Raw genomic sequence first — 11,368 nt, 5'->3', positions numbered from 1 at the left:
TGTTAGCGACCCCGCCCGAGGCTGAGCGGACAAGGCTCTCGGGCTGGGGTGGGAGGGAGCGGAATGCCTGGTCAGGGGCCGCGGCTCAGGAGCTTGCCCGGGAAGATGCCCTCTCCGTCCTCAGGGGGGGCTTGCGCTCCGTGACTGATTCAACACTGTGCCGAGGCTCCCGCAGAGAGAACACGGCAGAACGGTCTTCAGCTCCACGAATTTATGTCACAGATGGGCGGTGGGGCATGGGAAATGGAAATGAACACATGCAGGTGGAAATGCTGCTATGGAGAAACTAAAGCAGGTGCGCATACTGAATGTCAAGGGGGTGCCAGGGCCTTTCGAAAATTCCATACCAAACTGCAGGCAGCTTTCTTAAAGATACTTTAGCTTTCTTAAAGATACTGTTCGTAACAGTCATGGTATTTCAGGCAGGACGTGGGCAGACAATTGTTAATGGTACAAAACAACTTTCCAACTCCCTTTATCAGAAAGCCACTATAAAACTCAGCGAAAGGGATGCCAGGCAGGGCTGTGCTGGGGGAGCTGCTGGGCCAGCACGGGAGTAGCCCCTGGGGCGATTTGGTTTCCTTGGCTACTCAAGCAAATATTTATTAGCGGGAGGCTTTGAGGCTACAAGAAAATCCATATCTAGGTGTCACCCAGGCGATGCTCTCCCCCTGAAGACGGGGCGCTCTGGGGCTGGCTGCCAGCGATGGTCCTGGGCTCCTCTGGCACAGGGCAGCCTCTCCTGGCCTCGCTGTTTCTTCCGGTCCCGTTGACCTTCAGCTCCTCTCCCGCCCCTCCGCTCTTGCTTCTGGGGCCTGCTCTCCCTCGGTCTGAATTACGTTCTGCTTACAAAGGACTCCAGCCACAGGATCAAGATGCAGCCTGATGGAAGTGGGACACCCCTTAACTGAAGTCACCCCATCAAAAGGCCCTACTTACAATGGGCCACACCCACAGGATGGATAAGGTAAAGAAACTGCTTTCCTGGGGTGCGTGCAGCTCCAACGCACCGCGGAAACGGAGACAGGCGCCCTGTGACGGGCGCCCACCCCGGGCGCCGGGCGCCTGAGGCCCAGGGCGGGTGCAGAGTGCGGAGCTGCAGAGAAACCCTGGGCCTGCAGGCTCGTCTGCCTTCCATCGCTCCTTCCTGCTTTTCAGAGTTTATCGGTTTTGTTTGTCCAGTTAGTACATGCCCAAGGGTCAAAATTCAAAGAGCACCAAAGTTTTACATGGAAAAGTCTCCTGCCACCCCAATCCCCAACCCCCCTTTTCCCTTCCCCAGTTCCTCGTGTATCCATCAGAAATTGTTTCTGCATCTATCGCTGTGATAACCCGAAATGTGCATATTCTTTTTCTTTTATTTTCCTTCTAAGCAGAGCTCTGTTCTTTGCTTTTCAATACAGTCTATAATTTTAAAAATTAGTATCCTGTAGAACTCTTATGTTGTGCCAGGGGCTGTTCCAAGAGCTTTACCTGCATTATCTTACTTAATTCTCAGGCCCACCCCATGAGGAAATGGGGGTACAGAGAGGTTAAGAAACTCACCGAAGATCACAAAGTGAATGAGTGGTATTGCCTGGGCTTGAACCGAGAAATTTGTCCTAATTAACCTCTTTAAAAGATGTTTCATTCTTTTATTTTTTTTTTACTTTTTATTTTTTTTTTAAAGATTTATTTTTATTTATTTAATTCCTCTCCCCTCCCCCAGTTGTCTGTTTTCTGTGTCTTTTTGCTGCGTCTCGTTTCTTTGTCCGCTTCTGTTGTCGTCAGCGGCTCGGGAAGTGTGGGCGGCGCCATTCCTCGGGAGGCTGCTCCCTCCTTCTCGCTGGGCGGCTCTCCTTATGGGTGCACTCCTTGTGCGTGGGGCTCCCCTACGCAGGGGACACCCCTGTGTAGCACGGCACTCCTTGCGCGCATCAGCACCGCGCATGGGCCAGCTCCACACGGGTCAAGGAGGCCCGGGGCTTGAACCGCGGACCTCCCATGTGGTAGACGGACGCCCTAACCACTGGGCCAAAGTCCGTTTCCCTCATTCTTTTAAGTAGCTGGTACGATTTTTAAAAATTAAACTATTTATTTTGGGATCACTGTAAATTCACATGCAGTTCTAAGGAATAATAAGATCCCACCTACCTGTATCCCAGTTTCCCCCGACAGTAACATTTTGCAGAACTGTAGAAAATATCACAACCAGAATACTGACATTGATACAATCCACCAATCTTATTCTGTTTAAAAATTTTAATTGGCTGTAAACATTTACATGTCAGGAGATTTCACAAAAACTGTCAGGTTGCAGGATTCGACTTTTTTTTAGTACACTTTAAAAAATATATATATTTTTAATTTGAGAAGTTGTGAATTAACAGAACAATCATGCACAGCCTGCAGGATTTGACGGGTTTCCCTTGAGCTGCTGGAAGTCGAGGTCTCCCCCAGAAGCAAGTCAGGAGACCAGGTTTCACGTCCAGATAGTTTTTTGAGGAGCTCATCTGGGAAAGCTCCTGGGTGGGAGGTGAGACGGGGAAGGGAAGGCAGCCAGCCAGGGCGCATTATCACCACGAGGGTGCTCAGAGGCGTCCGGCGTCCCCGGGGACCTGAGCTGAGAGCTTCATCTACCGCCTCGGTCCACATTGCTGGGCCGGTGGGGAGTGGGGTGTTGATCCCCTGGTCCTCCCAGCCTGCCCTGGAGTAGGCAGCGCGGGCTCTGGGGCACCGGGAAACGCTTCTTGTAATTGGATGCCCAGCTGTTGGCCTTTAGAGTCACGTTTTCTAGGATGTGACTTTGGGAGCTGGGGGCCTCTGATAAAGTGGGTTGCTCTGGCAGTCTTATGGGAGAGACACACCCAGGCAGAAATGTTGGTGTCAGGAGGTGGGCTGCAGGAAGTTCCTGGAGGGGGGAGCGGTTAACAGCAGAGAGTGCTGGGGGTCGAGCTCCCTCCTGTCCATCTCAGGGGAGGGCAGATGGGGACCCCCAGGGACCCTCTGAGAACTTCTCCAACTTGCTTGCTCTGTTCCCAGGGCCCAGGACAGCTGGATGTCGCCCAAAAGGTCACGTGAGTGGATGCATGCCACTGGCAAAAGTGATGCCTTTCTGCTCTCCACTCTGTGGAGGCAGCCTCTGCAGCAGCCAGCGAGAGCAGGAGAGCCTGAGAGAGGGGCCAGACCCAGACCTCGGGGCTCCGAGGGTTCAAATCCCAGCTCCGCCCGCGACCTTGGGCGACCTTGGGCGACCTTGGGGTGCCTTCAGTAAACCGGGAGAGTGAATCCCCAGGCCGAGGAGGGGATGAAGAGGCCCGAGTGCGGGAAGCGCTCAGGAAGCGCTGCCTGCACGGGCGTACCTCGGGCTGGCGCTTACATGATCTATTTCTGGTCCCTCCAGCCCCAAAACGTCAGTAACACCCCCTTGTGCTGACCGGGACAGGCCAGAGGCCATGGAGCTGCGGGGATCTGAGCTGGACCCTGCCCTCGTCTTGCTGCTTCCCCAGGACCACTGGGCCTAGCAGGGAGGGGTCGAGAGGCTAAGGGAGTGTTAGCTGAATCCCATGTTTGAATGACAGGGCCGCTTCCTGGCTGTGTGTGGAACTTGGGCCTCAGTTTCCCCAGCTTAAGCACTAGGCAATCAAGGAATACTTTTTCGCAGACCCTGTCAGTGGGATGGGGCATAAGGGCCATTGGGGGGCGTTGGGTCAGACAAGTGAGCTTCTCCCAGAGCTATGGGCATGGGTCCAGCTGCCTGCGCCTCAGCAGGAGGCCGAGGGGGATACACTGGCCCCTGGGGGTGACCTCTTGCCACGCCTATCACGCAGTCCCCCTCCCCTGAGTTGGACAGGAGGGAGCTAGACCCCCAGCACTCTGCTGTTACGCCTCCCCCAGGAACATCCTGCAGCCCACCTCTTGACACCAAAATTTCTGCCTGGGTGTTTCTCTCCCATAAGACTGCCAGAGCAACCCCCTTTATCAGAGGCCCCCAGCTCCCAAAGTCACATCCTAGAAAACGTGACTCTAAAGGCCAACAGCGGCGGCGGACTTGGCCCAGTGGTTAGGGCGTCCGTCTACCACATGGGAGGTCCGTGGTTCAAACCCCGGGCCTCCTTGACCCATGTGCAGCTGGCCTATGCGCAGTGCTGATGCACACAAGGAGTGCCCTGCCATGCAGGGGTGTCCCCTGCGTAGGGGAGCTCCATGCACAAGGAGTGCGCCCTGTAAGGAGAGCCGCCCAGCGCAAAAGAAAGTGCAGCCTGCCTGGGAATGGCGCCGCCCACACGGAGAGCTGACACAACAAGATGACGCAGCAAAAAGAAACACAGATTCCCGTGCCGCTAACAATAACAGAAGCAGACAAAGAAGACACAGCAAATAGACACAGAAGAGCAGACAACTGGGGTGGGAAGGAAGGGGAGAGAAGTACATAAATTAAATAAACCAAAAAAAAAGGCCAACAGCTGGGCATCAGACTAGCAGACAGGGCTCAGCTCTTACGAAAACAATAGAGCAAGAGCCAAAAGCTGTCCGAGGGACCTGCTTTGAGGGTCAGCACACCAGGACAGTGCTACACAACTCCCAGGAGCATGAGGGACAGAGAGACAAAGAAGTCAAAACAACAAATGTGAGTTACTAAGTCTCCATGGCCGCTGGGAAGGGCTCCTCTCACCCCCAAGATATTATGCTGGGGTAAAACCCCTGGCTCATTGCAGCCATCTGAGAGGGGAACAGACATCTTCCTCCCTTTCAGTTGTTTCAGGGGAGGGGAGGTCGGGATGCTTTTCTTCAGCAGAGCCCATTTGAATCTCTGCTCTGGAGGCTCAGCAAAGGAACAGGAAAGCTGAGACTGAAACACCTCTATAGAAAGATACAGTGATGAGTGCCATCTGCTGGCTGGCCTGGAAATTGCATTGACAAAAACTGTTTTTGGTAATCTCTGTATCCTACCCCTGGGACAAAATCTGCTCCCTGTTAGTGAGTTCCTGGCCCAATTTTGATAACATAAGCTGGGATGTTTTAAAGACTTAGTGTAAGTTGAACCAAATATCAAAGAAGAACTGTTAAAAAAAAATAGGCAAGAAAGAGAAATTGGCCATCAGAGTAAATTCACCAATCTATTCAGATGCCTAGACATCAGCAAAAAAATTACCAGCCATACTAGGAAATAGGAAGACAAAGGAACAAACCAAATATCCTGAAAAGACACGGGATTTAAGACGATCAGTGATAATCACACAACGCTCTGAATCAATTCAAAGAATTTAAAGAAAATATGACTAAAGAGATAAAGGATATTAAGAAGACATTGGGTGAGCATAAAGAACAACTTGAAAGCCTGCAAAAAAAAGTAATTGCCCTTATGGGAATGAAAGTGACAATGGATGAGATTAAAAATAACTTAGAGGCACAGAAGAGCAGATTTGAATTGTTCAAAGATAGAATTAGTGATTTCAAAGACAGAACATCTGAATTGGAAATGACAGGAGAAAAAAAGAGAAGAAAATGAAAAATGAAAGAGTCTCAGAATTGAATTCAATGCTAAATGCACAAATATTCACATTATTAGTGTCCCAGAAGGAGAGGAGAATGGAAAAGGGGCAGAAAGAATATTTGAGGAAATAATGACCAAAACTTCCCAACCCTTATGAAAGATATAAATATCAGTATCCAAGAAGGACAAAGCATCCCAAACAGAATAAATTCAAATAAACCTACCCTGAGACACTAACTTTTCAGAATGACAAATATTAGAGCTAAAGAGAGGATCCTGAAAACAGCAAGAGAAAAGCAAAGCATCACATAAGATTAAGTGCCCCACCTCATCAGAAACCATGGAGTCAAGATGAAAGTAGTATAATTTATTTAAGGTACTGAAGGAGAAAAAATTGCCAGTCAAGAATTCTCTATCTGGCAAAACTGTCCTTCAAAAATGAGGATGAGGTCAAAGTCTTCACAGACAAACAAAAACTGATAGAATATGTTACCAAAAGACTAGAATTACAAGAGATATTAAAAGGAGTGCTGCAGCCTGAAAGGAAAATGAAAGGTGAGAGATTTGGAGAAGGATGTAGAAATGAAGATTATCAGTAAGGGTAAATTAAAGGGTAAAAAGACAGACAATAGAATAATACAAAAACAGATAGCTGAAGGACAAAATAGATGAAGTAAGTAATGCCTTTATAGTAGTAACACTGAATATTAATGGATTGAACTCCCCGATTAAAAGACATAGACTGATAGAATGGATAAAAAAATATAAGCCAACTTTATGTTGTCTACAGAGACACACCTCAGACATAAGGACACAACCAGGTTAAAAGTGAAAGGTTGGAAAAAGGTATTCCATGCAAATGGTAACCAAAAAAGAGCTGGAGTAGTGATACTAGTATTGGGCAAAATAGATTTCAAATGCAAAAACTGTTATAAGGGATGAAGAAGGTCACTACATATTAAGAAAAGGGGCAATTCAGGAAGGAGAAATAATTATAGTAAATACTGTATTTTTGCACCTAACCTCACTGCTCCTGAATACACAAGGCACACACTAGCAAAGCTGAAGGGAGAAATAGATGCCTCTACAATAATGGTTGGAGACTTCAATATACCACTCTCAAAATTGGATAAAACATCAGGACAGAGGATAAATAAAGAAACACAGAGTCTGAATAATATGATAAATGAACTGGACCTAATGGATCTCTATGGAGCATCACACCCCAAAACAATAGGATATGCATTCATTAATCCTCATAGATCCTTCTCCAAGATAGACCATATGTTGGGTCACAAGACAAGTCTCAATAAATTAAAAAAGATTGATATTATACAGAACACTTTTTCTGAGCATAAAGGAATGAAGCTGGAGATCAATAATGGACAGAAAAAGGGAAAATTCATAAATACTTGGAGATTAAACAACACACTCTTAAATAATCACTGTGCCAAAGAAGAAACTGCAAGGTAATTTAGTAAATATCTTGAGATGAATGAAAATGAGAACACAACATATCAAAATCTATGGGAGTGAGCAGATGTGGCTAAGGCAGTTCTGGGCCTGCCTCCCAAATGGGAGATGCTGACTTTGGTTCCTGGTGCCTCTTAAAAGAACAAAAACAAACAAGCTGGCTAGATGAGAAGGCCAATTCAGGGAAGCTGATGTGGTTTGGTGGTTGAGCGCCGGCTTCCCACATGAGAGGTCCCAGGTTCAATCCCTGGCCACTGGTATCTCAAGAAAAAGGAAAACAAATGAAACAAAAACTTATGGGACACTGCAAATGCTGAGAGGGGAAATTCTTAGCCCTCAATGCTTACATTAACAAAGAAAAAAGAACTAAAATTGAAGATCTAAATGCACACCTGGAGGAACTAGAGAAAGAACAGCAAACTAATCCCAAACCAAGTCAAAGTAAAGAAATAGTAGGGAAGCGGACTTGGACCAGTGGTTAGGGCATCCGTCTACCACATGGGAGGTCTGTGGTTCAAACCCCGGGCCTCCTTGACCCGTGTGGAGCTGGCCCATGCACAGAGCTGATGCACGCAAGGAGTGCCGTGCCACGCAGGGGTGTCCCCCGCGTAGGGGAGCTCCATGCGCAAGGAGTGCACCCCGTAAGGAGAGCCACCCTGTGCAAAAGAAAGTGCAGCCTGCCCAGGAATGGTGCCGCACACACGGAGAGCTGGCACAACAAGATGATGCAACAAAAAGAAACACAGATTCCCAGTGCAACTGACAACAACAGAAGTGGACAAAGAAGAACATGCAGCAAATAGACACAGAGAACAGACAACTGGGATGGGGGGAAGGGAGAGAAATAAATAAATAAATCTTTTAAAAAAAGAAATAGTAAAGAACAGAACAGAAATACATGAAATCTAGAACAATAACAGCAACAACAAAACAAAAAAGAGATTCAACAAAATCAAAAGTTGGTTCTTTGAGATTAACAAAATTGACAAACCCTTAGCTAGACTGACAAAGGGAAAAAGAGAGAAGATGCAAATAAATAAAATCAGAAATGAGACAGGCACATTACCACTGACTCTGTGGAAATAAGAGCCATCAGAAGAGGATACTATGAACTGTACACCAAAAAATCAGGCCATGTAGAGGAGATGGACAAATGCCTAGAAACTCACGAACCACTTATACTGACCCTAGAAGAAATAGAAGGCCTCAACAAACCAAACACAAGTGTTGGAAACAGTCATCAAAAACCTCCCAAAGATGAAAAGCCTGGGAACAGGTGGCTTCACAGGGGAATTCTACCAATCATTCGGTACCAATCTTGCTCAAGTCCTTCCAAAAAAACTGAACAGGAAAGAACACTACCAAACTCATTCTATGACGCGAACATCACCCTAATACCAAAACAAGATAAAGACTACAAAAAAGAGAGAAAATTACAGATCAATATCTCTAATGAATGTAGATGCAAAATCCTCAACGAAATGCAAACAGACTCCAAAAGCACATTAAAAGAATTATACACCATGATCAAGTGGGTTTTATCCCAAGTATGCAAGGATGGTTCAAAACAGGAAAATCAATTCGTGTAGTAAACCACACTGATAAATTGAAGATAAATCACATGAGCCTCTCGATTGATGCAGAAAAGTTGTCTGACAAAATACAGCATCATTTCTTGATAAAAATCACTCCAAAAGATGGAATAGAAGGGAGCTTTCTCAATATGGTAAAGTACATATATGAAAAACCTACAGCTAGCCTTGTACTCAATGGTGAAAGACTGAAAGCTTTCCCACTGAGATCAGGAATAAGGCAAGGATGCCCACTGTCACCATTATTATTCAACATTGTGCTAGAAGTTCTATCTAGAGCAATTAGGCTAGATAAAGACATAAAAGGCACCCAAATACAAAAGGAGGAAGTAAAACCTTCACTGTTTGCTTACGATATGATCTTGTATCTAGAATCTCCTGAAAAAATCCACAACAAAGCTACTAAAAACTAATAGATGAGTTCAGCAAAGTGGCAGGATACAAGAGTAATATGCAAAAATCAGTAGTGTTTCTATACATTACTGATGGGCAATTTGAAGAGGAAATCAGAAAAAAGAATCCATTTATAATAGCAACTGAAAAATTGAAATATTTAGGAATAAACTTAATCAAGGATATATATTACCTGTATTCAGAAAATTACAAAACATTGCTAAAAGAAACCAAAGAAAACTTAAATAAAAGGAAGGACATTCTGTGTTCATGGACTGAAAGACTAAATATCATTAAGATGTCAGTTCTAGCCAAACTGATTTACAGAATCAACATAATCCCAATAAAAATCCCAATGGCTTTTTTTTGCAGAAATGGAAAAACCAACTATTAAATTTATTTGGAAGGGTAAGGGGTCCTGAATAGTAAAAAGTGTCTTAAAATAGAAGAACGGAGTTGGAGGACTCCCACTTCTGGACTTTCAAGCATAGTACGTAATTACAGTGGTAAAAGACAGGCAGATTGACCGATGGAACTGAATCAAGAACTCAGAAATAAACCCTCACATCTACAGTCAAGTGATTTTTGACAAGGCTGTCAAGCCCTCCCAGCTGAGCCAGAGCAGTCTATTCAACAGATGGTGCTGGGAGAACTGGATGTCCATATCCCAAAGAAAGAAAAGGGACCCCGATCTCACGCCTTATACATAATTAACTCAAAATGGATCAAGGACCTAAGTATAAAAGCAGCAACCATGAAACTCCTAGAAGAAAATATAGGAAAACACCTTCACGATCTTGTGGTAGGTGGTAGTTTCTTAAACCTTGCACCCAAAGCACAAACAACAAAAGAAAAAACAGATAAATGGGACCTCCTCAAAATTAAACTTTTGCACTTCAAGGGACTTTGTCAAAAGGGCGAAAAGGCAGCTGACTCGATGGGAGAGATATTTGGCAATCACATATCCAATAAGGGTTTAATATCCAAGATATATAAAGAGAACTTACAACTGAACAATAAAAAGACGAACAACCCAGTTAAAAAATGGGCAAAAGACTTGAAAAGACAATTGTCCAAAGAATAAACAAATGGCAAAGAAACATGTGAAAAAAATGTTCAACATTACTGGTGATTAGGGAAATGCAAATCAAAACTACAATGATATATCATTTCACACCTATTAGACTGGCCACTATTAAAAAGTTGGAAAACTGTAAATGTAGGAGAGGTTGTGGAGAGATAGGAACACTTATTCCCTGTTGGTGGGAATGTAGAATGGTTCAGCCCCTGTGCAGGACTGTTTGGCAGTCCCTAAAGAAGTTGAATATAGAGTTGCCATGTGACACTGAAATACCAGTACTGGGTATATACCCAGAAGAACTGAGAGCAATGACACGAACAGACATCTGCACACCGATGTTCATAGCGGCATTATTCACGATCACCAAAAGTTGGAAACAACTCAGGTGTCCATTAACAGATGAATGGATTAAAAATTCGTGGTGTATGCACACGATGGAATACTATGCAGCGGTAAGAAGAAATGAAGTTGTGAAGCACATGACAGCATGGATGAACCTGGAGGACATTATGTTGAGTGAAGAAAGCCAGACACACAAGGACAAATGCTGTATGAGTGTGTTACTATGAACTAAATACATTGTGTAAACTCATGGTATTAATAATTAGAACATGCAGGGGGTTAGAGAATGGAAAGCTGAGGGTTAATCTGTGCAGAATTGGTAAAAAGATTGTCTGCAGATTTTTGGAAATGAATAGAAATGGTGAAAGTGCATCATGATATTTGTAACTAGCAGCGGTATTGTATGGGTATGATAGTGGTTGAAAGGAAAATTCTAAGGTCATGTATATTAATAGAAGAGAAGCTAAAGAAATATAACATGGATGGTATAAGATATTAATAGAAAAGCCTCATGTAGAACATGAATATGGGTGATTTTACATATATAAAGACTATACAAAATATCAATCCTAATACACTGGAGAGAAGGGAAAAGAATAGCAGCTTTGTATAGCAGGGAAAGCATGAAGAGATTGAGAGGTGAGGAGTTTTGCTTGTTTGTTTTTTGTTTTTGTATTATTATTGGAATAATGAATGTTCTCTAAGAATAACTGAAGTGATGAAGGCATAGTTTGTGATTATACTGAGTACTATTGATTGTCCACTTTGGATGGATTTATGCTTTATTAATATGTATCAATAAAATTGATTTTAAAATAAGTCAGCAGCCCCCTGAAAGGACCAGAGGCCCCTCCCCCCGCTCCCACCCAGCCCTGCCCTCTCTGCCCCCAGGCAGTTGGCCTCTCCCCCAGGTCGGCCCTGCAGGCGGCCAGCCTGGGCGGTCACACTCTGACCTTCGAGTGTCCTCTTGCACAGCCCTGTACCCAATGAGGGGGTGGGAGGAGGCGGCCC

The sequence above is a fragment of the Dasypus novemcinctus genome, chromosome 26 (assembly GCF_030445035.2).
Source record: "Dasypus novemcinctus isolate mDasNov1 chromosome 26, mDasNov1.1.hap2, whole genome shotgun sequence".
NCBI classification, from domain to species: Eukaryota; Metazoa; Chordata; class Mammalia; order Cingulata; family Dasypodidae; genus Dasypus; species Dasypus novemcinctus.
This window is presented reverse-complemented; position numbering follows the sequence as displayed.